This window comes from Piliocolobus tephrosceles, chromosome 11, assembly GCF_002776525.5.
Source record: "Piliocolobus tephrosceles isolate RC106 chromosome 11, ASM277652v3, whole genome shotgun sequence".
Lineage (NCBI taxonomy): Eukaryota > Metazoa > Chordata > Mammalia > Primates > Cercopithecidae > Piliocolobus > Piliocolobus tephrosceles.
Window position 1 is genome coordinate 33,908,366 of NC_045444.1, and position 20,478 is coordinate 33,928,843.

The 20,478-nt window shown below is 36.0% G+C and overlaps 1 long non-coding RNA gene across 1 annotated transcript in view; it reads left to right on the plus strand.

The window, feature by feature from the left end:
• The window catches only part of LOC111546137, a 176,978-nt gene extending 160,691 nt beyond the window's left edge, over positions 1-16,287 (plus strand). Inside the window, exon 3 of the long non-coding RNA XR_002732658.2 lies at positions 16,143-16,287. This is a non-coding gene — a long non-coding RNA (uncharacterized LOC111546137). The remainder of the gene's footprint in view (positions 1-16,142) is intronic.
• The last annotated feature ends 4,191 nt before the right edge of the window (positions 16,288-20,478 follow it).

Consider the following 20,478-nt stretch of genomic DNA (forward strand, 5'->3'; position numbering starts at 1 on the left):
GCACTATTCACAATAGCAAAGACTTGGAATCAACCCAAATGTCCATCAGTGACAGACTGGATTAAGAAAATGTGGCACATATACACCATGGAATACTATGCAGCCATAAAAAAGGATGAGTTTGCGTCCTTTGTAGGGACATGGATGCAGCTGGAAACCATCATTCTTAGCAAACTATCACAAGAACAGAAAACCAAACACCGCATGTTCTCACTCATAGGTGGGAACTGAACAATGAGCTCACTTGGACTCGGGAAGGGGAACATCACACAATGGGGCCTATCATGGGGAGGGGGGAGGGGGGAGGGATTGCATTGGGGAGTTATACCTGATATAAATGATGAATTGATGGGTGCTGACGAGTTGATGGGTGCAGCACACCAACATTGCACATGTATACATATGTAACAAACCTGCACGTTGTGCACATGTACCCTAGAACTTAAAGTATAATAAAAAAAAAATAAATAAATAAATAAATAAAAAATAAAAAAAATAAAAAAAAAAAAAAGAAAAGAAAATGCAGAAATCACCGGTCTTCTGTGTCACTCACGCCGGGAGCTGGAGGCTGTAGCCGTTCCTATTCGACCGTCTTGGACGCACCCCTTCCCTCTTCTTTAGTATAGTGTTCCTCAATGTTTCTTAGCAGGTAAACCTTAAGATTTTCGAAAAAGGATGTTATTATTTTTGAGTTACAAAAATTTCAGAAACTATATTGTTAAGAATTATATCATTAAATTTATTTTAAATATAAACTAATATTATGCATAATAAAGACATTAAAACATTTTCACTTTTAGTAAATGATCTGCTTTTATTTTACTTTAAATTATGTGTGGGGCAGGCAGCGGGGAATAGGAGGACTTACCAACAGTAACTATAAAAGTCAGATGATACTTAAACAGTATTTAACTTTGAGGCCAAACTAGTATTTAGGTGGATATTGAAAAGTAAATTTAAGTTGCCGCATCAAAAGCACATGCAAAACTGTGTTTATGATGCTACATTTTAGAGTTTTTTATATTTTATGCTTTCTAAATCAACTGATTTTAATTTCTAAACAAGAAAATTTAAGATTTGATCATCACCAAATTTCTTTTAACACGGACTTTTTACATATTTGAGACTTACCTCTTTTAACTACATAAATACAACTTTTTGATGTGGTGATGATCATCTTGAGGCAAATTTATAGACATCAAAGAATGTTTTTGCTTCTCATTAATTATATGTCACCAGGTGTTTTTTTATTCTGTCTTTAGCCAGCAATCTATGAGTCAGTAAATTATAAAATGTCAGACTGAGAGTTAAATAATTTAAACCTGTATATTAATTAAAAATACCATGGTGTCTAGAGGTCATCCAAGTGATCAACTGACTGAGTGGCTAAGATGCGAGCATGCTTCTTAGGCCTCTACAATATTCCTTCGTATGATTCAGGTGCTTTCAGATTACTCCATTTTAAAGGGAAGAAATATTTAAATAACTATGCATTTACTCATTTTTAAAATTATAAGTTAAACAGATGTTATTACGGCCTTTAACATTAACTCTGTGACCTTCTGGATGAGAGGCCAACACATTTTTTCTGCAAAGGGCCAGATGGTAATATTTTAGGACTTGAAAGCCAGGTCTTTGTGGAGCTACTCAACTTGGCTTTTGTAGTGTGAAAGCAGCCATAGGCAATACATAAATAAGGATGGTGGTGTTTCAACTGTATTTATAGACACCGAAACTTGAATTTTATGTAACTTATTGCTGTCAAATATCTTTCCTCTTTTAACATTTTTTGAACCAATTAAAAATGTAAAACCATTCTCACAGGCAATATAAAAACAGGTAGCAGATTGGACTTACTCCATGGGCTGAAGTTTGCCAGCTTCTGCACTAAATGGTTAAATTCATTGGTTGGAAAAATCTACTTTTGTAATTCATTCTTAAATTTCCCCAGTATCACATCTATCATACCACCCCAAAGTTCTTGCTAATCTAAGCTTATGCCTGATAACGAAAAGTGTTCAATTTGTTCCCAGTATCTCCTATATGACCCATGTTATGTTGCTACTCTGCCCCATGTCACAAGTAGATTATGGAAGTAAATAAAAATAAATTTCAACACTGTCTCCTGTGAAACTTGTCTTTGGTTGTGATGATGTAATGTAGTATAAAGGAAATAAAACCAGGAGATGTGAAAACCAGGCTATATTCCTGATTCTACCACTAATCAAAGTGGTCAAGTTTGGTGAGCCTCTAAGGCTCCATTTTCTCACCTGCCCATCCTGACAGAATATTAAGAAGTTATAATAGCACATATGAAATTACTGGTAAGATAACCTTAGCATTGCTATTTATCTTTATTGTCACTGTGGTAATTAGTAGTTGTACTTTATTATTGTTCTTAAACTTGACTATGACAGGGCTCCCTTCATATGTTAATATATCACTTAAAACTAGATATAGGTTAAGGATTGAACATTAATTTCCTCCAAGCATTTTGTGTTTCTTACCCTCACATTTTAAACTGCTCTAATCTCCTCACTGTGGTACTTGTGCCAGGTTCATTACTAACAATATTGTGAAATTTTATATTCTGCATATTCTTTCTTACCACTATTCTGTGAGGGCAAAGACTGTCTGTTTTGTCCCTGCTACATCGCCAGCACCCAAAATAGTGTCTGGAATATATTTGAGCACTTCTGAGTAAATCAGTGACATAAATAATCCCATATGTTCACTTGCCTTGCATTATCAAAAGGAGTAAACAAAGCTCAATAGAAGTAAAATGTTTTAATGCATAAAATACATAAGATTACAAAGGATATCTACTTTATTCAGTTTCACTGATATATAGTTTATCCACAGACTCCTTACGGGCCCATGGACCCTGTTTTTTTGTTTGTTTGTTTGTTTTTGGTGGTTTTTTTGAGTGGGTGGGTTGTGGGTGGGGTTTTATTTTTTTGAGAGGAGGTCTTAGTCTGTCACCCTGGCACTGTTATATCTCAATGCAGCCTGGAACTCCAGGTCTCAAGTGATCCTTCCACCTCAGCCTCCCAAATAGCTAGGAATGCAGGTTTGCAACACCATGCCCAGCTAAATTTTTTAAATTACATTTTTGTAGAAACAGAGTCTTGCTATGTCGCTGATCTCAAACTCCTGGCTTCAAGTGATTTTCCCACCTTAGCCTCCCAAAGTGCCAGAATTTCAGGCATAATCCACCATGCCCAGCCAGACCTTGGTTTTTGAAAATACGGAAGAATTTTTAACAAATATCAGGGGACACATTGTCCATAACTATAAATTGCAAAACTACTTTGATAGGATGTAAAATAAATGCAAGCTTTATTTGGTCTTGTCTTTAAGAAATCCTCCCTCTGCACTTTTAAATTATAACAGAAAAAAGCAATGGATTTTTTAAACTTGTTTTGGTTAAATTTCTTAAGATTACAAGAAGAGAAACAAATTTTGGCAAGCTTATACAAAAAGGGTATTTTCTGGGGAAATACTGGAGTTTCTTATGCAATTGACAGGTGGGAAGGAAGGGAACAAAGATAGTTCTGGGGACAGTAGCTTTCTCGAGAGTGGAGCCAATGATAGAGGTGCCCGGTTATCGGTTCAAATTTGAAAATATTAGAGAAGAAACCTGGGCTGATCAAGCTTAGATCACAGATGCATGCCTCAATTGGTCAGCCAGAGCCAGAGAAGAGCTGTAGTAGATCTGTTAGCAGTGAGGGCCATTATTTGGTATGGGAATGAGCTGGGAAACTACCCCAGGAGCTGTCTATAATGTAGTTCTTATTAATCTGACTCTGGAAAGCAGTGCATTTATTTTATATTATTGATGTCTCAAGATAAAATACATTTGACTCCAAATAGCAAGACAGCTTTGTCCATTTACATATAGACAATATAGACAAAATTATGAATTTTAATATGTGCCAGATCACTCACTAGCATATTAATACATAATTTAATATCATACAATATAGCCAGTATAGTGTAGTGGCAATATAGCATGGGACTTAAGAGTATAAGCCGTTGACCAGACTTGCATGGCTTAATATCCTAGCCCTAACACTTAACTAGCTGTGCAGTGTTTGTGCAAGTTTCTCAATCTCCGCCCCTCATTTTCATTACCTGAAAAAAACAGAAGGAAGTTGCCGCAATACAAACAACCAAAAAATCTCTCTGGCATACCACAGTAAGCATTTAGTTCTTCCACAGAAGTCTGTGTAAGCTGGATAGGTCTCATCCAGGCTGGGCTCACCTGGACTTGGTTCTTGGTAGAGGGTAAGTCTAGGTTTGTATCACATATCTCTCATCTTCCTTGGATCAACAGATACCTGAGGCAATTTTTTTTTTTTTTTTTTTTTTGTCAGTATGAAGAGCAGGATTGCAAGGGAACAGGCTAATCTGCATAAGCATATTTCAAAGTTCTACTTAGGTAATGTCTGCTATTATTCAGTTAGCTAAGAGAAGTTACATAGCCAAGCCCAAAGTCAAAGCACAGAGAGGTGCACACTTTCTGTGGAGGTATGTTGTGAAACAGATGGCAATCTACTGTACCACAGGGGATAATACAGTCATGCATCGCTTAATGACAGGAGTACTTTCTGTATTGTTAGGCAATTTCCTCATTGTGTGAACAGCATAGAGTGTACCTACACAAATCTAGATGGTATAGCCTACTATATATTTGCCCTATAGGGTATAGCCTATTGCTCCTAGGTTACAAACCTGTACAGCATATTACTGTACTGAATACTGTAGAGAATTACAGCATAATGGTATTTGTCTATCTAAACAAAAAAGGTACAATAAAAGTAAGATATAAAAGGTAAAAACTGGTACATCTGTATAGAGGATTTATCATGAATGGAGCGTGCGGGACTGGTAGTTGCTCTGGGTGAGCCAGTGAGTGACTAGTGAGTGAATGCAAAGGCCTAGGACATTACTGTATACTACTGTAGATATTACAAATAATGTAGACTTAGGCTACACTAAATTTATTTTTAAAGTTTTTTTCTACAATAATAAATTAACCTTAGTTTACTGTAACTTTTACTTTATAAACTTTAAATTGTGTAATTTCTTGATGCTTTTATAATAACACTTGGCTTAAAACACAAAGCACAATCATGTTGTACAACTGTGCAAAAATATTCTCTATTTATCCTTATCCTATAAGCTTGTTTCTATTAATTTTTATTTTCTTTTTAACTTTTTTGTTGAAAACTAACACACAAGCACACACATTAGGCTAGGCTTACGCAGAGTTAGGATCATCAATATCACTTTCCTCTACCTCCATATCTTGTCTCACTGGAAGAATCTCAGGGGCAGAAACCCACATGGTGCTGTCATCTGCTGTGATAACCTTGCTTTCTTCTGGAATACCTCCTGAAGGACCTGCCTGAGGCTGTTTTACAGTTAACTCTTTTTTTTTTAATAAGTAGAAGGAGTACACTCTACTATAACAATTAAAACATATAGTAAATACTAGGCAATAGGAATTTTTCGACTTCATTATAATCTTATGGGAGCACTGAGATATATGCAGTCGATAGTTGACCAAAACAACATTATACAGCACATAGAGAGTTGTAAGGTTAATGTATGTAATAGAGAGTTGTAAGTTAATAGAGAGTTGTAAGTATGTAGTAGAGAGTTGTAAGGTTAATGTATGTGAAAAGCTTAAAGTAGTTTCTGGCACATAGAAAATGTTCAATAAACATTTGCTATTATTAGGCATACAGAAACACACAAAAATTCAGTATGGTGTAACTGTTACCTAAAATACATATTTGGCGAATGTGTCACTAAGTGACACTTTTTGCTATCCTAAGCAAAAAGAACAAAACTGGGGATATCACATTACGTAACTTCACATTATCCTACAAAGCTATAGTAACATTTAAACAAACAGACATGCTTAAATTTAATTGAAAAGCTAGTGTGAGCCACCTTCTAGGATAGTCAAATATTATCCAATTATTTACTGTTAGCAGAATCAGAGAACGGCTGAAGATCACCAAGTTTTATCCACTCATTTGACAGATAATGAATCGAGCCAAAATGGTGAGATATTTAAGTCAAAGAGGAAGAAGTGGATGAATGGAGGATGGATAGATGAATAATAAATAGGTAAATAGTTAATAGAAAAAGGAAAGGGATGAAATCAACCTAGATCTCTAGAACTCTAGTTGAGAACTCTTCCCACTATATTACACAGACCAGGTGTTGTTTCCTGTAGTGTATATACTGTTTATCACATTTTTTCTATCCTTCGGGCTTTCAATGAGCCTTAAAAGAAGAAATAATTTTAATAATATATTTAGAAGTTCAACTATTGCTTCAATTGAGAGATGACTGTAGGACAGGATTTACTTAAAATGTAAAAATAACACAAAGCTAATCCTTACAGAGGCCTTCATTTGTCCACTTAACTAATATTTATTCAGTCATTATTATCTGTTAGGCACTGGACTACAGAGCAAAAACAAAACAAATCTTTGTTCTTGTGAACATGCATTATGTGGAAGAGACAAGCAATTAACAAATTCATTAGTAGTATGTTCCACAATCCCTTATCTGCAATTCTAAAATCAAAAAGCTTGGGAAACTGGAAATTTTGACAACTCGAATAGTGGTAAAAGCTGAATCAGACTCATTTAGTCGTAAACCTGATATGAGACTAGTCATAGTCTTTTTTATTTTTTATCTTAATTTTTGTGGGTACTTATGTGTATATATTTGTAGGATATATGAAATGTTTTGATACAGGCATGCAACATGTAACAATCACATCATGTAAAATGGGGTATTCATCACCTCAAGCATTTATCTTTTGTGTTACAAACAATCCAATTATACTTTTAGTTTTTTTCTAAGATATCTTGTTATAAACAATTTTTACTTATTTTTAAATATACAATTAAATTACTATCAACTATAGTCACCCTGTTGTGCTCTCAAATATGAGGACTTAATTCATTCTTTCTGGGAGTTTTGTACCCGTTAACCATCCCCACTTACCCCCTACCCTCCATCTACCCTTCCCAACATCTGCTAACCATCCTTCTATTCTCTATCTCCATGAGTTCAATAGTTTTGATTTTTAGATCTCACACATAAGTGAAAACGTGCTTTGTCTTTCTGTCCCTGGCTTAACTTAGCATAATGACCTCCAGTTCCATTCATGTTGTTGCAGATGACAACATCTTATTCTTTTTGATGGCTGAATAGTACTTTATTGTGTATCATTACCACACTTTGTTTTATTCATCTGTTGATGAACACTTAGGTTGCTTCCAAATGTTGGCTATTGTGCAGTGCTGCAACATACATGGGATTGCAGATAGCTCTTCGATATGCTGATTTCCTTTCTTTTGGGTATATACCCAGCAGTGAGATTACTGAATCACGTCGTAGCTCTATTTTTAGGTTTTTGAGGAACCTCTAACTGTTCTCCATAATGCTTTTAGTAATTTACATTCCTACCAAGAGTGGGGTTCCCTTTTTACCACATCCTTACCAGCATTTGTTATTATTGCCTTTCTTTTGACTAAAAGCTGTTTTAACTGAGGTGAGATGATATCTCATTGTAGTTTGGATTGCATTTCTCTGATTATCAGTGATGTTGAGCACTTTTTCATATGCCTGTTTGCCATTCCCATGGCTTCTTTTGAGAAATATTTATTCAAATATTTGCCCATTTTAAAATCAGATTATCAGATTTTTTCCCACAGAGTTGAGCTCCTTGTATATTCTGGCTATTAACCCCTTGTCCAATGGGTAATTTGCAAATATTTTTTCTGATTCTTTGTGTTGTCTCTTCACTTTGTTGTTTCCTTTGGTGTGCAGCAACTTCTTAACTTGATATGATCCCATTTGTCTATTTTGTTTTGATTGCCCGTGTTTGTAGGGTATTACTCAATAAATTTTTGTTCAGATCCATGTCTTGGAGATTTTTCCCCAATGTTTTCTTGTAGTAAATTCATAATTTGAGGGTCTTATATTTAAATATTTAATGTATTTCTATGTGATGTTTCTATATGGCTTGAAATAGTGGTCTAATTTCATTCTTCTGCATGTGGATATTCATTTTCCCCAGCACCATTTTTGAAGACTGTCTTTTCCACAGTGTATGTTCTTGGCACGTTTGTTGAAAATGAATTTACTGTAGGTGTGTGAATTTGTTTCTGGGTTCTCTATTCTGTTCCATTGGTCTGTATGTTTGTTTTTATGCCAATATCATGCTGTTTTGGTTACTATAGCTCTGTAGTACAATTTGAAGTCAGGTAATGTGATTTTCTCAGTTTTGTTCTTTTTGCTTAGAATAGCTTTGACTATTTTGAATATTTTGTGGTTCATATAAATTTTACAAAATTTATGTGTGTGTATTTGAAGAATGTCATTGGTATTTTGATAGGGATAGCACTGAATCTGTAAATTGCACTGGGCAGTATGGACATTTTAATAATATTCTTCCAATCCATGGACATGGAGTATCTTTCTGGTTTCTTTTGGTGCCCGCTTCAATTTCTTTCATCAGCATTTTATAATTTTCACCATAGAGATCTTTCACTTCTTTCAATAAGTTAGTTCCTAGGTATGTATTTGTGGCTACTGTAAATAGGATTCCTTTTTTAATTTATTTTTCAGATTGTTCACTGTTGCATTTTGAAATGCTACTGTTTTTTGTATGTGGATTTTATATCCTGCAACTTTACTAAATTTGTTTATCAGTTTGAATAGGTGTGTGTGTGTGTGTGTGTGTGTGTGTGTGTAGTCTTTAGTTTTTTTCCAAATATTTTATTATGTCATCTGCAAACAAGGATAATTTGACTTCTTTTCTTTCAATTTAGATGCCCCTTATTTCTTTCTCTTGTCTGATTTTCTAGCTAGGATTTCCAGTACTATGTGGAGTAACAGTGGTAAAAGTGGCCATCCTTTTCATCTTCCAGATCTTATACAAAAGGCTTTCAGTTTTTCCACATTCAGTATGATACTAGCTGTGAGTCTGTCATATATGGTTTTTCTGATGCTAATGTATATTCTATATCCAGTTTTTTAAGGGTGTATTATAAAGGAGTGTTGAATTTTATCAGCTGCTTTTTCACCATCAATTGAAGTGATCATATGGTTTTTGTCTTTCATTCTATTGATATGGTGTGTCACATTGATTAATTTGTATATATTGAACCATCCTTGCATCCCAGGGATAAATCCCATCTGATCATGATGAATAATTTTTCTAATGTACTGTTGAATTTGGTTTGCTGGTATTTTGTTGAGGATTTTTGCATCAATATTCATCAAAAATACTGGTCTGTGATTTTCTTTTTTTAATGTGTATTTGTCTATTTTTGATATAAGGGTAATACTGGACTTATAGAATAAGTTTGGAAGTATTCCCTTTTCTGTTTTTTGGAGTAGTTAGATTAGTATTGGTATTCGTTTTTTAAATATTTGGTAGAATTCAGCAGTGAAGCCATCAGTTTCTGGATTCTTCTTTACTGGGAGACTTTTTAATACAGCTTCAATCTCATTACTTGATACTGGTTTGTTCAGGTTTTGGATTTCTTATGGTCTAATCTTGGTAGGTTGTATTTTTCTAGGAATTTGTCCATTTCTTCTAGATTTTCCAATTTATTGGTATATGGTTGCTCATAGTAGCAATTAATGATCATTTGAATTTCTGTGGTATCATTTGTAATGTCTACATCTTCATCTATGACTTTATTTATTTGGATCCTCTCTCTTTTTTTCCTAGTTTGGCGAAAAGTTTGTTCATTTTGCTTAACTTTTTAAAAAACTATATTGTTTATTTCAATTTTGTTTATTTCTGCTCTGATCTTTATTTTTTCTTTCACTTATTTTGGGTTTGGTTTGTTCTTGCTTTTCTAGTTCTTTAAGATGAATTTTTTGGTTGTTTATTTGAAGTTTTTCTTATTTTTTGATGTCGGCATTTATGGCCATAAACTTCTCTCTTAGTACTACTTTTGCTATATTCCATAGGTTTTGCTTGTTGTGTTTCCATTATCATTTGTTTCAATTAATGTTTCAATTTTCTTTTTAATTTCTTCATTGACCCACTGGTCATTCAGGAGCATATTGTTTAATTTCCATGTATTTGTACAGTTTCCAAAATTCCTCTTCTTATTGATTACGAGTTTTATTCCACTTTGGTCAGAGAAGATTGCTTGATATTATTTTACTTTTTTGAATGTTTTAAGACTTGTTTTGTGACCTAATGTCTTCCCTTGAGAATCATCCATGTGCTGAGGAAAAAAATGTGTATTCTGCAGCCATTGGATGAACTGTTCTGTAAATGTCTATTAATAGTGTAGATCGTCCAGTGTTGCTTTGTTGCTTTGTTGATTTTTCCATCTGGACAATCTGTTCTGTCTGATGCTGAAAGTGTGGTGATGAAGCCTCTAGCTTTCTTTTTTTTTTTTTTTTTTTTTTGGTAGAGATGTGGTTTCACCATGTTGCCCAGGCTGGTCTCGAACTCCTGAGCTCAGACAATCTGCCCACCTTGACCTCCCAAAGTGCTAGGATTACAGGCGTGAGCCACTGCACCTCGCTGCCTCTAGCTATTAGTGTATTGGGGCTCATCTCTCTCTTTAGCTCTAATAATATTTGCTTTATAAATCTGGGTGTGTCAGTGTTGGGTGCATATGTATTTAAAATTGTGGGTTTTATTTTTTCTGAATTGACCCCTTTTATCATAATATAGTGACCAGTTTTGTCTCTCTTATAGTTTTTGACTATAAATCTATTTTTTCTGATAGAAGTATGGCTACTCCTGCTCTTTTGGTTTCCATTGGTATGGAATATTTTTTTTTCCATCCCATTGCTTTCAGTCTATGTGTGTATTTATAGGTGAAGTGTATTTCTCATAGGCAACAGATCACTGGGTCTTGTCTTTTTTGTATCCACTCAGCAACTCAATGTCTTTTGATTGGGAGGTTAGTCCATTTACATTCAGTGTCTTTATTGGTAAGTAAGGACTTACTCCTGGCGTTTTGTTATTTGTTTTCTGGTTATTTTGTGGTCTTGTTTCCTTCCTGTCTTCCCTTCAGTGAAGGTGATTTTCTTGGGTCTTGCTTTTTATGTTTTGTGTATTAGTTGTATTTTTTTTTTTTTTTTGGTTTGAGGTTACCATGAGGTTTGCAAATACTACTTTATAACCCATTATTTTAAGCTGATAACAACTTAACACTGTTTACATAAACAAACAAAAAACTAATAAACACTCTATGCCTTAACTTCATCACCCTGTTGTTTTGACTTTTTGTTGTTTCCATTTATATTTTATTGTATTGTTTATGTCTTGAAAACTTGTTAATGGTTTTTTATTGGTTAATTGTTCAGTTTTTCTATTTAAGATAGGAGTAGTCTACACACCACAGTTACAGTGTTATAATATTCTATGTTTTCCTGTGTACTTGCTATTACCAGTGAGTTTTGTACTTTCCATGATTTATTGCTTATTAATGTCCTTTTCTTTCTGATCAAAATACTCCCTTTAGCATTTCTTGCAGAAAGTTCTGGTGTTGATAAAATCCCTAAGCTTTTGTTTGTCTGGGAAAGCCTTTATTTCTTATTCATGTTTGAAGGATATTTTCACCGAATATACTATTCTAAAGTAAAAGTTTCTTCCTTCAGCACTTTAAATACGTCATGCCATTCTGCTCTCCTGGCCTGTGAAGTTTGCACTGAAAATTCTGCTGTCAGACATATTGGAGCTCCATTGTATGCAATTTCTTTTTTCTTGCTGCTTAGGATCCTTTCTTTATCCTTGACCTTTGGGAGTTCAATTATTAAATGCTTTGGGGTAGTCTTCTTTGGGTTAATTCTGCATGGTGTTCTATAACCTTCTTGTACTTGGATATTGATATCTTGTATAGGTTTGGGAAATTCTCTGTTATTATGCATTTGAGTAAATTTTCTGCCCCTATCTCTTTCTCTACCTTCTCTTTAAGGCCAATAACTCTTAGATTTGCCATTTTGAGGCTATTTTCTAGCCTGTTTTGCTTCATTGTTTTTTTTTTTTTCTTTTTCTTTCTTTTTTTTTTTTGTCTTTTCTGTGTATTTTCAAACAGCCTGTCTTCATGCTCACTAATTCTTTATTCTGCTTGATTACATCTGCTATTAAAGGACTTTGATGCATTTTTCAGTATGGCAAATTGCATTTTTCAGCTCCAGAATTTCTGCTTGATTCTTTCTAATTATTTCAATCTCTTTGTTAAGTTAATCGGATAGAATTCTGAATTCCTTCTCTGTGTTATCTTGAATTTCTTTGAGTTTCCTCAACACAGCTATTTTGAATTATCTGTCTGAAAAGTCACATATCTCTGTTTCTCGAGAATTGGTCCCTGGTGCCTTATTTATTTCATTTGGTGAGGTCATGTTTTTCAGGATGGTGTTGATCCTAGTAGATGTTCTTTGATGTCTGGGAATTTAAGTGTTAGGTATTGACTGTAGTCTTCACTTTCTGGACTTACTTGTAGCTGTCCTTCTTGTGAAGGCTTTCCAGATATTCAGAAGGACTTGATTGTTGTAATCTAAGTGTTGTGATCTAAGCTGTATCTGCTTTAGGGGCACCCAAAGCCTGGTAATGCTGTAATTCTTACAGACTCATAAAGGTACTGCCTTGATGGTCCTGGACAACATCCAGAAGGATTCTCTGGATTACCAGGCATAGACTCTTGTTCACTTTCCTCACATTCTCCAAATGAATGGAGTCCATCTGTCCCACCCCACCCCCGTCTTTGTCTCTACCTCTTTCTCTGTTCTAGGCCATCTGGAGTTGGGGATATTGTGACATAAGCACCTCTGTGGCCATCACCACTAAAACTGTACTGGGTCAGACCTGAAGCCACCACAGCACTGGGTCTCACCTGAGGCTTGCTGTAACCACTTCCTGGCTTCAGCCTGTGTTCACTCAAGGCTTTGGGGCTCTACAATCTGAAGGTGACAAAGCCAGCCATGCCTGTATCCTTCACTTCAGAGTGGCAGGTTCCCCCAGTCCCTGGGCATGTCCAGAGATGCCATTCAGGAGCCAGGGACTAGAGTAAAAAATCTTAGAAGTCTACCTGGTGTTCTATTGTACTGTGGCTGAGCAGGCACTGAACTCAAAAGACATAGTCCTCCCCACTCTTCCCTCCCCTTTTTAAAAGCAGAGGAGCCTCACCCTGTGGCTTCCGCTACCATATCTCCATGCGGATTACTGTACCACTGATGTTCCCTTAAGGCCCAAGGGCTCTTCAGTCAGCTTGTGTTGAATGCTGCCTGGCTGAGACTCACCCTTCAGGGCAGCACGTTCTCCTCTGACACAGAGCAGGTCTAGAAATTCTATTCAATAGCCAAGTCCTGGAACCTAGGACCCCAAGAACCAGCTTGGTGCTCTAACCCCTGTGACTGAGCTGGTAACTACGGTACAAAACAAAGTTCCCTCTGCTTTTCCCTTGGACTTTCTCAAGTAGAAGGAGTCTCACCCTGTACCCACCACAACTGGGAATGTGCTTAGTTTCACCTGAAGCCAACAAGTCTCAGAGTCTCACCCAAGGCCCTCAATGTAGTTCCTGGGTATTACTGCTGGTTGTGTAGGGCCCAAGGTCTCTTCAGTTAGAAGGTGATGAATGCTACAAGGACTGGGTTCTTTCCTTCAAGGCAGCAGGTTGCCTTCTGGCCCAGGGTGTATCTAGAAATGTCATTCACTAGCAGGATCTGGAAAGGGGGCTTCATAACTCTAACTGGTGCCCTACCCAACTGTGGCTGAGCTGGTATCCAAGATCCCAGACAGAGTCCTCTTTATTCTTCCATCTTCTTTCCTCAAGTGGAGTGAATGGGTCTTTTTCAGAGCCACGAGCTGTACAGCCTGTGGTTAGGAGGAGGTGATGCCAACACTCCCTTCCCCACCTTGGCTGCTGTCTCAGTAAGTCACATTCCCCCGCTCCCCCAGTCCACTGTCTCTGGCCCAAGTTCAACACTAGGACTTGCCTTGGAGTTGTAGTCCTTATGGCCTAGCCTGCCTTTCCAGTTTATTTTGGGCTCCAGAACACTTTAGCCTGCACTGATGAGTCTTACAGGAACTCAAGTTTGGACCACTGGGATCAGCGATTCCTTTCTGGCTAAGCAGACCCGGTTAAAATGCTCGCTTTTTGGATGGACATCAGCTGTGTTTGGTCTAGTTTTGTTTTCTGTTATAATAGAGCAGCACTGAGCTCAATGCCTCATAAATGCTACAATCTTTCTCTCTCCAGCACACCAAACATTCTCCACACCATGCTTCTGCTGCCGGAGAGGTGACATCAGCTATTTAAGACTGTTTTTCCTGTTCAGTGCCTCATGTAGTGATAGGAAGTTAAAGCCAGGTACTGTGAGTGCTCACCTGATTTTTGAGTCTTATGAATGTGCTTTTTTTGTGTAGATAGTTGATGAATTGATGTCCTTGCCTGGGGGGACAATCAGTGGAGATTTCTTTTCTGCCATCTTGCTCTGCCCCTAGTTATAGACTTTAAAAAAATCTCGCTTAGAATGAATATATGTTTTACTGCAAGGTTATTAACATATTTGACTTCAGGGTGCCTTCCCAGACCTCTTGGATGGGAGGGGAGAAGAGTAGGAGATGTTGCATAATTATAGTACATGTACTATATTACCTTAAAAATACCAAAAATACTTAATTCGAAATGACATCTGGCTTCACCGGGATGGTGGGGCTACATAATATCTAGGAATTATAAATACTGTGAATGGAAATGAAGCAGGTATGGATATAGAGAATAAGGGCCCATGGTGAAAAGGGTAAAAGTCAGAGGCGGAGGTTTTTTAGCTAGACTGGTGAGAGAATCCTCTCTGGGAAGTGATATTTGAGTAGATCCAGAAACATTCCAGGAACTTTCAAGGAAAAAGAGTGTTTTAGTCAGTGGGAACAGACATGTGGTTATCTAAAGAGACATTCCAATCTGAGAGAAGACAAAGTTCAAAGACTTAAATCAAGAGCGTGCTTACTTAGCATGTTTGAAGAACGTGAAAGCCACTAAGGCTATAGAATACGAAACAAGAGGAAGAATCATCAGATGGGCTTTCAGAAAGGTAACCAGGATCCAAGTCCTTGCCTTAGATGTTATGGAAAGTCTTTGGGGAATTTTGAACAAGGGAGTCTGAAATTCAGTTTTCTTTTTAAAAATGTCATTCTGTTTCTCTATAGATAATTTTTAAAAATCACTCGACTTTTGTGGATAGTAGAGTAGTAGATGTTTGCAGTGGTGAGGATTGGAAAAGATAAGTGATCATGACAATGGATAAAACTCAGAAATTTGATGATGTGTGATCATATAGATATTTTTTTTTTTCAAGGAAGCATCTCGCTGTTACCTCATTGGAGTGCAATGGCATGATTGTAGTGCATTGCAGCTTCGACCTCCTGGACTCAAGTGATCGTCCTGGTTGAGGCTCCCGAGTAGCTAGGACTATAGGCATGCAACACCATATCTCACTTTTTGTTTCTTTTTTTTTTTTTTTTTTTGGTAGAGACATAGTCTCACTATGTTGCCAACACTGTCTAGATACTTTTTAATAAAATAATGTCCTAGTTATATTTTAACAAAATAATACCTTTTAGGTATCTGTTGAGTGAATGGTGTGCCATGAATTGATAATCTAAATATTATGCTATCATGCTTTATGGGTTTTGTTCTAGATTTTTCCCTAAGTATTTCTCTAGGGCTAAGAAATCAGCTTGGTCATTATAGTGCTATTACCAGCCTCCCTCTCTTTTCTCAAAGAGGGAAAGAGCCCCAGCTAGAGGAAAGAGCCCCCAAACTTGGAGTAAAAAGAACTGTTTTCTTATGTCCGATCTGCCACTAACTGACTAGAAGATGGTTTATTTAACCTCTTTTGATTTGGTTTTCTATACTGTAAAGTGGATTGAATTACCTGATTGATAATAGCTCTGTTTGAATCTTCAGTCTTAAATTTAACAAACCCTTTCTGTTAGATTCTACAATTCTATGATTTTAAATGAGACTGCAGAAAAATCTCAAAACTTCCTTAAATGTGAATGTAAAAGAATATGGAATAACTGGATGTGTTCAAAATTGGTAAATTTACCCTGGTATCCTTTTTAACAGGACCAAGAAAATAAATACCAGAAATCAACAAGAGCACAGACTGTTTCCCTTCATCAATCCGTAGAGCCCTACTACTTCTTTAGTTCCATCAAACACAGAGGAATGACCACCATGGCAGATGGCAACAGAGGATGTCAACAATTTTTTGGAGGCAAGCAATGAAATATTTCTACTATGAGTTTTCTGTTATTAATCATGTAGAAGCAAGTAGAATTATATTGGGTTTTAGTTTAAAATGAAAAGTATTATTTACTGTAGGAATTTATGTATGCATAGCTATTTCTTTATTTTCTTTTTTTCCTCTTTTAACACTATTGCGTGTCAGAAATTACGTTAAGATGCACTTGCCCTTACCTCCAGAGTAACAGATAGAATAAGACTATCTTAAATCCTTAAATACAGAATGAGGATTTAAATAACTGAAATTAAGTACCTATATTTGAAAACAGGACTTTTTCACATCTATCTTGGACACATATATAACTATAAGTACTAAATAAAATTGGAAATTAGAATTATTTTCTATTTATTTTAGAGTTATTCATACTATTTGTGAATTTTATGTAGTTAAAGGTATCCCAGCATTTTTCCTCCCTTTTCTTTAACAGCTAATATAAAGTGTTCCAAAATCTTGGGAAACCATCCCTTTACAACTCTCACAGTTTTACATTTTGTGAAAATTCCATATCAAAATATTTACTTGAACTTTTAGTTAATTCTATGACAGCTCCTATTGCTCCCAAAAGAGCATTTGGGCAAAGATTGTGGATCACAATGCCACCTTCAAATTTCAAATTAATTACATTACCTTTAAAAGAAAAGCTTGCTTGGAAAGAAATTGACCATATAGATTTTTAAACGTATAAGGAATCTGGCTTTTCTTCATTCATGAAAAATAAAGACTTAAGTAGATGAAAATAAAGTGAAATAAAAATATACACTTTAAAAAATTTAAGTAGAATTCGCTAAAATGTAATCTTTCAAGGGATTTTATACAAAGAAACTGTATATATATGCTTAGAATTTTTTATTTAGTGTTAATTCAACTCATCAGCCTAAGGTCATCCATAAAAACGTGTCTGCTTTTAAGTTTCACATAAGAGGAATGCTTTCTCTAAATAAAGAAGATGATAAATGTTTAAAAAGCCCAGTGTAGAGATTCTGAGTTTTCTTTCAGTAACTAGAGTCAAAATTAATTCTTGCTTTTCTGTTGGGGAAAATTTCATCTAATTACATTCAATTTATTCTGCAACTTTTTGGACAGCAAATCCTGATCACCAAAGAAAAAGCAGCTGTGTTGCCCTTGCCTCACAATTATAACAATAGTATTATTATGCAGTCACCAGAGTTTATGGAACCTTGAGGTGGTTATATCCACTGGCTGTTTTCTGACAGAGACACACCGAAACCTTTCTGAATTGCTGATAATGTATGCCTTCTATTTGTAAGGATCTTCAAAGAAATAGATTCCACTGCTTCCTTCAGCAAGCCAATTTAGTATAACAGCTCTCAGAAGGAGAAAATTCTTTCTTATAACCCTTTATGCACTTTCATTAACTGTTTCTAAAACTTATTTTCCTAGAATTGCATTTTAAATATTATTTAAATATTTTCTTAGTTTAGTATAATTCACTTAAGTATTTTTTAAAACTACTAAAAATTGACCATTGTTTAATTAGTAGAAATATTCCTATAAACCATGCTTCCTCATAAGCAGTGTACATTTCTCCCTCAGTATCTGCGGGGGATTGACTCCAGAACCCCCTATGAATACCAAAAGCCAGGGATGTTCAAGTCCCTTATATGAAACGGTGCAGTTTTTGCATATAACTCACACACATCCTCCTTATACTTTAAATCATCTCTATATTACTTATACTACCGAATACAACCTAAATTCTAGATAAATAGCTGTTATATTTTTTACTCTGATTATTTTTTATTTTTGTCATGTTATTTTTATTGTCTTTTTTCTGAGTATTTTTGATCCAAGATTGCTTGAAATTTTAGATGCGAAAGTTGTGAATACAGAAGACTGACTATACTATCAAATTTCTTTTTCTTACGTTTTCTTTTCTAACTCATCCACATACATCTTATTTTGAACTTCAGTTATTCTTTAACCATCAGACTGTATCAATGGTATATAGCTCTAACTTATTAAGAATCAAGCCCTTTGTTCTTTATTAATTTCATTCTATTTGTGACCAAGTAATTAATAAGCCATAGATATTTATAATTCTAATCCCAGGTGCTACTTCATTTATTTTCCACATTTTTAGGGAAAGTTATACTGGTAAAAAGTTTTAGAGGTTAGAAAGGCAATTGAACATAGCAGGTATGATTTATAAGAATGCTACAGGAATACTTCAGAGATATTGTGTGTTTGGTTCCAGACTACCACAATAAAGCAAGCTACACATTTTTTTCCCAGTGCATATACAAGTTATCTTTGCACTATACTATAATCTATTCAGTGTGTAATTGCATTATGTCCTTAAAAAAAATGCACATTTCTTAATTTTAAAATAGTTTTCTAAAAATGGGGGTGCTTTTGGGGGTGGGGGGAGACAGGGTCTCACTCTCTCTTCCAGGCTGGAGTCCAGTGGTGCAATCATGGCTCACTGCTGCCTTGACTTCCTGGACTCAAGTGATTCTCCCACCTCAGCCTCTCAAATAGCTGGGAATACAGGCATGCACTCTCACACCAGGCTAATTGTTATTATTTTTTTGTAGAGACGGGGTTTTGCCCTGTTGCCCAGGCTGGTCTTAAACTCCTGGGCTCAAGCGATCTGCCTGCCTTGGCCTCCCAAAGTGCTGGGATTATAGGCATAAGCCACCATGATGGCCTCCTTTGATAGTGAAAGGTCTTACCTGGATGTTGATGGTTGCTAACTGGTCACAGTCATGGTGACCAGTCAGCAGCCATCAACATCCAGGCAAGACCCTTTATTATGACTGAAGATTGGGATGGCTGTGGCAATATATTGAAATAAGACAGCAACGAATATTGCCACATCAATTGACTTGACAAAGTAAATTGGTTTTCAATTTACTTTGCTCAGATCTGTCAGAGGATTCGCTATCTGTATTTGTAAGGCAGATACTATTTGTAAGGCAGATACAGCCTTACAAAATACATTTCTTAAGTAGACTTGAAAGTCGATGGACTTTTCAAGTTAGAAGAGTTGATCCATGGGCTACAGAAGGAATGTTATGTTACCAAGCATGAGAACAGCGTGAATCTCCTTGTATATCTTAATCACAGCTCTTGGATGACTAGATATACTCTTAGTGAGTAGTAATTTTTCCAAAGGAGTATTTTTTTTTTTTTTTTTTTTCTGAGCAGTAGGTCTCAGTAGCAAGCTTAAAATAGTCAGCAAATCATGCTGCAAACATGTCCTCTAGGCTTTGTTGTTTCATTTATAGAGCACAGGCAGAGTAGATTTAGCATAATTCTTAAGGGCCCTGAATTATTTGAACGGTAAATGAGCATTGGCTTGAACCTAAAGTCACCAACTGCATTAGTCTCTAACAAGAGAATCAGTGGCTCCTCTGAAGCTTTGAAGTGGGACATTGACTTTTACTCTAGTTATGAAAATCCCAGGTGGCATCTTCTTCCAATTGAAGGCTCTTTTATCTACACTGAAAATCTGTTATTTAGCATAGCCACCTTCATCAGTGATTTTAGCTAGAGCTTCTGGATAACTTGCTGCAGCTTCTCCATCAGTGCTTGCTGCTTCACTTTGCACTTCTATGTTGTGTAGACAGCTTCTTTCCTTAAACCTCATGAATCAACTTGCTCTGCTAGTGTCAAACTTTTCTTCTGCAGCTTCCTCACCTCTCTCAGCCTTCATAGAACTGAAGAGAGTTAGGGCCTTTCTCTGGATTCAGCTTTGACTTAAAGAAATGTTGTAGTCAGTTTGATCTTCTATCCAGACCACTAAAAGTTTGTCTGTATCAGCAACAAGGCTGTTTTTCTTCCTTATCATTTGTGTATTCACTGGAATAGCACTTTTAACTTGCTTCAAGAGCTTTTCCTTTGCATTCATAATTTGGCTAACTGTTGGAGGCAAGAGGCTTGGCTTTCAACTTGTCTTGGCTTTTGACATGTCTTCCTTACTGTGCTTCATTCTTTCTAGCCTTTGATTTGAACTGAGAGACATGTGACTCTTCTTTTCATGTGAACACTTAGAGGCAATTATAGGTTATTACTTAGCCTCATTTCAGTATTGTATTTTGGGGGATTGGGAGCCTAAGGAGAGGGAGAGAGACAGGGAAACAGCCAGGCAGTGGAGTATTCAGAACACACAACATTGATCAGTTAAGTTTGCCC